Source organism: Perissodus microlepis, chromosome 3, assembly GCF_051167445.1.
Source record: "Perissodus microlepis isolate ML-2025 ecotype Zambia chromosome 3, ASM5116744v1, whole genome shotgun sequence".
Lineage (NCBI taxonomy): Eukaryota > Metazoa > Chordata > Actinopteri > Cichliformes > Cichlidae > Perissodus > Perissodus microlepis.
Window position 1 is genome coordinate 10,274,797 of NC_140463.1, and position 6,816 is coordinate 10,281,612.

At 41.8% G+C, this 6,816-nt stretch overlaps 1 pseudogene; it reads left to right on the top strand.

Moving 5' to 3' along the window:
- The first annotated feature begins 531 nt into the window (after positions 1-531).
- On the top strand, positions 532-4,758 carry LOC146389831 (general transcription factor II-I repeat domain-containing protein 2A-like; annotated as a pseudogene).
- Positions 4,759-6,816: the final 2,058 nt, after the last annotated feature.

The window sequence follows — 6,816 nt, forward strand, 5'->3', positions numbered from 1 at the left end:
AATCAGCCTAAGCACTATAAATAAGCTTCAGGTAAGCTGTCCGTGTGGAGTACAATGGAGGGAGCAGGAAGAGTGAGAAGAGTGAGAATTAGAGGAGGCCGAGGAAGAGGACGTGGAGGTGAAGAAGTAGGACGAAGAGGACGACAAGGACAAGGAGGTGAAGTTAGAGGAAGAGGACAAGGAGGAGCAAGAGGAGGACGAGGAGGGGGAAGAGGAAGAAATAGAATTGCTGATGACATCAGAGGTACAATAGTGGACCGTGTAATCAACCATGGAATGACCCTGAGGGAAGCTGGCCAACGGGTTCAGCCTAACTTGAGCTGCTACACTGTAGCAGGCATCATAAGGACATTTCAAAATGAGAATCGGTTAGCACAGTCGCTTTGCACTAAGATTTGTAGCACTGCCATATACTAATGAGAAACACAACAATACCATAGATGTAAAAATACTGAAATTGTTACTTTACAGAATTGCTAGACGACCAGATGAAGCATGTTCACTGCAGACCAAGAAACCCATATAGTCAATATGGTGATTGCAAATAATTCCAGAAGGCTACGCGAATTTCAGCAGCACATAATTGAGGATGACACCACCTTCCAAAACATACAAAATGTGAGCATTTCTGTATTAGGTCGTGTTCTTGCTCGCAACAGAATCCGAATGAAACAAATCTACAGAGCACCTTTGGAAAGAAACAGTGAACGTGTAAAACAGCTGCGATATGACTATGTGCAGGTAAGCTATAGTATCATTGGTACTGAATCAGGAAGTGCACACTGTAGTGCTGTGCATGTGCCTGCTGTGCTGAATTTGTTTTGTCTTGTCTAGAGAGTGATGGAGCTAGAGGCAGATGGGTCATGAACAGTTTTTAGTGGATGAGGCTGGTTTTCACCTAAGACAAGAAGACGTGGCAGGAACATTATTGGACACCGTGCCATAATCAGTGTGCCAGGACAACGTGGTGGTAACATAACTATGTGTGCAGCTGTAAGTCAAAATGTGTTTGTTGGGTTTATCTAGGCACAAACCCCGCTGGAACACAAGCCCAAACTGCACGACAAAACAAAACAAGACAGAGCTCTTTGTCTTTGTGGCTCGCGAGGGAAGTCAGCCCAGGCCTTCACCTGTCCTTAGTCAACTTCGACTGATTCCTTCGCTACAGCCCTTTTTATTGTCAGCAAACAATCATTCATGAATATGCAATTACAAATACATGTGACATTCTTAAGCAGGCACATCTGAACAACATCAGTGTCTGTATTCTGTGTGTGTGTGTGTTTCCAGCTATACCATACATAGACATATGACCTTTCAATGAACTTAAACTGTACTGTGTATGAGGTATGCAGAAAAGCAGAAGTAAGCGTCTCGCTAAATGATAAGAACAGGAACTTGCAATAGATCATCTCTCAAACGAACATTTAAAGGTGTGAAGTTTTGCAGTTTTAAGAACAGCAAAGTCTAGTTCCTAAAGCTATAATGAAAATTATAACGTCAAGGCTGCTTCCTCTCATCTCATGGTACACAAGTGCACACAGACTTCTAACAGACCTAATAAGGATATGATTTTTATCAGCATACAAATGATTATATGTTTCTAAGCACAAATGACAATATAAAAACTATCATTTTCAACAGTGTTGCTCACCATAATGCAACCCTGGGCCCATATAACACTGCACGCATTATTACATTCCTGGACACCTTACATCAGCGGTCCCCAACCCCCGGGCCGCGAGAGTGAGACTCGGGTGTCAAATGTATGGTTTTCAGGGTTTTTAGTGTTATTTTGTTATCGTTTTTTTCGTTAACTCGGTTTTCCTGGGTCTTTTCACGTGTGTTATGAATAAATCTTCTTTTTTTCGGTACCGGTACTAGTTTTATTTTGTTGTATTTATCCGTGACACCTTAAAGGCCGGTCCGTGAAAATATTGTCGGGCATAAACCGGCCCGTGGCGCAAAAAAGGTTGGAGACCGCTGACTTACATGACATGCTCACTGCTGTTCAGAGACCAGAGCAGACCAGATACGTCATCATATGGGAATATGTTAGTTTCCATAGGGCTGCTTTGGTCCGCAACTGGTTTACAGATCACCCACCCTTCACTGTACTTAACCTCCACCCATACTCTCCACTCTTGAATCCAATTGAAGAGTTCTTCTCTGCCTGGCGCTGGAAGGTCTATGACTGTCATCCCTCATCAACGCATAGCCCTTTTACAGGCAGTGGAAGAGGCATGTGGGGATATTGACCAGGCATCATGTCAGGCCTGGATACGCCATTCCAGAAGATATTTTCCCCGGTGCCTTGGACTAGAGGACATTGCTGACAGTGATGTATGCAAAATTTTGTGGCCGGACCCAGAGAGACGACACGATGTAGACCGATTTCTTTTTTTTCCTCAGTGAAATTACTATTTTGTTTTAACTTGGAAATAAACACTTGTGTTTGTTTTGATGTGTGTGAATAAACACCAGTACTTGAAGTTTGGATCCCTCTATGCTTACGGATCTATGACAAAAGTATGAGCTCAAACTGACATAGCCTACCTTGTGCACAGAGAAAGCAAAAGCCAGATTTGTTTTTTTATTCATACCATCAGTGTTTAGTTGGTGCTTTGTGTGCTTATTAATGTGATGGCTTGTATTAACTGTTTGATACAAAAATACCATTTTTACAAAGGTTTGGAGAGTTAAGCAGGTTTATTAGCTTTTACAAGAAAACCACAATGTTTTGCTGATTGGGTGAAGGGTTTTCTTATTTGTGTGTAGAGTTTTGCAAAAATAGCCAATAGTTACAAAAAAATGTGCTTAAGCCATCAGAAAAAACTGTATTAATTAATAGTCCCTGTCAGTTCTCTGAGAGGGACTAGAATTGAATCCAGAATTGAATTCAAAATCCTGCTCCTCACATACAAAGTCTTAAATAATCAGGCCGCATCTTATCTTAATGACCTTGTAGTAGAGACCTGGGCATGTTACGGCCCGCGGGCCACACCCGGCCCTTTGTGTATCCTTTTCAGGCCCACTAGATAGATTATGTAAATATATGTAGTGCGTGCAATACGACGGCGCTGCTTTCATTCTGAAAAGTGCTACGCTACTTCCATATTGACGTATCTGCGTGTCGCGAGCTTTGAGTGAAGGTGAACGGCCATAAATGACGTTAGCCTCAAGATGGCAGCACACCCTAAGAAGCGAAAAATTGATAATAAATGTCGCGTTTTTAAACAGGACATGGACCGCCAAGTACTTGTTCAAAGAAATTAAAGGTAAAGCTGTGTGCTTGGTCTGTGGTACACAGGTCGCTGTGTTAAAAGATGAATCGCCACTACACGACCAAACATGAGGATAAATACAGAAATCTGTCTGAAAAAGAGCGCGCAAGGGTGTCTGATACATTGCTAGCAAAACTGCAAACCCAACAAGGACTTTTCACCAAACTTCACACCACCAGAGAAGCAGCCGTTCGGACAAGTTAAGTAATATCTCACAAAATCGCCAGGAAAAGTAAGGCCTTTTTCTGATGGAGAGTTTATTAAGGAGTGCTTATTGGACTCAGTTGCACTGATATGCCCAGAGAAAAAGGACGCGTTTGAGAACGTCTCACTCTCCCGACATACTGTGACTAGGCGGGTTGAGGACATCGCTGAGAACTTGGAGCTTCAGCTGAAGAACAGAGCTGCAGACTTTGAATGTTTTTCTCTGGCTTTGGATGAGAGCTGCGATGTGCGTGATACCGCCCAGCTTCTCATCTTCTTACGTGGAATAACTGCAGACTTTCAAGTCACGGAGGAGCTGGCTGCCATGCAGTCAATGAAAGGAACAACAACCGACTTATTCACAGAGGTAAATGCATGTTTGGACAAATTAGGACTGAAATGGGACATCTGGCAGGTGTAACAACAGATGGTTGTCCAAGTCTGACTGGGAAAAATGTAGGACTTTTAAAGAGAATGCAGGATAAAGTGACAGAAATTAATCCTGTGCAGAAAGTGACATTTTTTGCATTGTATTATACATCAGGAAGTGTTGTGTAAGATAGTGTTAAAGATGGACCACGTTGTTGATGTTGTAACTAAAACAGTTAACTTCATCAGAGCAAGAGCATTAAATCACAGACAATTTATTGCTCTTTTGGAGGAAAATGAGATGGAACATGGTGACATCAGCTACCACTGCTCTGTCAGGTGGCTCAGCCTAAGCAAGGTACTGAAAAGTGTCTGGGATCTGAGAGAACAGATTCAGGATTTCTGTGTGAAGAAAGGACATGCCGTCCCAGAGCTTTCAGATGAAGACTGGGTGGCAGACCTCGGATTTGCTGCGGATGTGACTGCACTAATGAACCAACTAAATGTCAAACTGCAGTGCAGGGGACTTTTTGTGCATGAGATGTACAGTGCAGTAAAGGCTTTCATGAGGAAGTTGCAGCTTATCTCAAGCCAAGTGAAGGACAACTTTCTGACCCACTTGCCAACACTGAAGGAGGCTATTCCAAATGCCAATCACCTCCACAAGTACTCAGCCATGTTAGAAGTACTGCATGCAGAGTTTTCAAAGCGATTTCAAGATTTCAAAGCTCTTGAAAATGAAATGGACATGGTTTCTTCTCCCTTCACCTGCAGTGTGGATAATGCTTCAAGTGATGTTCAGATGATCTGCAGTCTGACACACTTCTGGCAGAGCACTTCAGGTCAGTCTCACTGCTGGACTTTTATTCCTCCCTCAAAGAAGAGAACTTTCCACACCTGAGGAATCATGCTCAGAGGATTCTAGTCCTCTTTGGATCTACCTATGTATGTGAACAGACATTCTTAGTGATGAAGTTCAACAAATCCATATTTTAAAGACCACAGTGGGTTTCACAGTTTCTTTCTCTTCTCAGCACCTTTGCTGTGAACCAATGTCTGAATGGACAGATCTGCAAGTCGCCTGTGCTAAAAGCAAAGCCACCATCTTCTTTCTTTGCAGACTGATACAATATCTACAAGGAAGAATCGTTATCGTTATACTTATATATTTATCGTTTTACTGAACTCAGTTTTTAGAAATTTAATAATTACAAAGTTTTTAAAGGATTCATTTCATTAAAGGACAGTTTGAGAGGCTGAAAACACTCTTTGGTCTGTTCAGCCTTCTTCTTTATACGACTCATATTAGCAATAAATTCATGTATCAGAAACAGACAGCAGACCCATCTGGGCCTCATTTTGGCAGTTTTGGTACACATGGCTGAGTTACATCATTACCTGTGTTCTGTTGCACCAAACAGGACAGCTGATCTATGAAAGGTGGACCTGTGGCTGAGTTGCAGCAGACTTTCCCTGAGTTTACCATCAGATTAACCAAACAAAAGTGCAGATGTGCCAGTGAGCTCCACTGTTGAACTACTAAGTCCCTATAAACACAGAAGTAAAAGCTCCATCAGGTCGTGATGTCACCTCCAGGTGGAGACAGACCAAAGAGCAGCAGGCTAGATACTCAATATTCCTGAAGCACACTGGCAAAGAGATGCAGCTGAAGTTTGGAAACCTCTGAAGCACACTTGAATACAGAAGAATAAAGACCTGGTCCAGTGTTACAAGACCAAAATAAAAACCTCTTTGCTCCTGAACCCAAGGTTTGATCTCCTCTCCAGCACCCTGGCATAGACGTGTCCAGGGAGGCTGCAGGGGAAACATCAGCACTCTAATGTTGAGATTTAAGAGAAACCTGACTGTAGAAGTGAAGAAGAGCAGCTTTACCTCTCGTCTTTGATCGTTTGTTCTTATCTTTGATGATTTTTCCATAAGTGACGTCTTCAGTTGTCACTGCTGAGTAAACTGCAGCTGGATCAGTGTCTGCACAGTAAAACACACACAGAGGACGTCACTGCAGACAGAACAGCTGATAACAGACCTGAAACTGCTGCCACTCACAAATCTTTATATAAAACACTGTTAGAATTATTTTAAAAGTTTAAAATATTTCAACATGAAGTCGAATGTGAGATAAAGGGACCTGACAAAGCAGTAACCTAATGACTAACATGTCAGCTGATCAAGATCACAGGACATCAGACAAACTGTTAAATTATTAACTTTATAAAAGATAAATTCAGAATTTAGATAGTGAGCCAGAAGGAATTTAAGATGCTGGTGTCATAAATATGAAAGAGTAAATCTTAAAAGGAAAACCGTGAACAATACTGCAGATTAGTTTACAATAATAGGAAATTTACAATACAATAAGTATATTTCATATTTTGTGAATATGATAACAGTCTCTGACCTGTGTGAGTTTACAGAAATACTCTTACAAATAACTCACACGTTTCTTCCTCTATTTAAAATTCACACCTCTGCGTTGAAACACCTGCAGATGAAGCTCTTATTGTTTTTTTCTCAGAAACAGTCACAGACTCGTTAGTGTTAACCACAGACAACAAACTCACAGTTCAGCACACACAGAACTTAACATGGTGTGAAAATCTACAGGCAGACAAATATTCATTTGCTGTACATGAGGTGATTGTTGTTAAAACTCTTCTGTATAAATGTTATTAAGGCTTACAGTCTGCATTATTAGGGGCGTGGCCTATTTATATCTGCCAGCTGTCAGTTGGGCTTCACTTTAGTTAATTGGAGTCCCTGAACTGGACCTCTGCTGAAGAAATTCTGTTACTGAGCTCTAATTAGCAGTGCCTTTCTGTTTGTCCCATACAGTCTGTGGTTATGTCCAAATTCATGGGCTGCATCCTCCTGAGGACGCGTTTGTAGACCGATTACGTCACAGCGACGCGCTGAAGGCTGTCCAAATTCGTAGACTCCT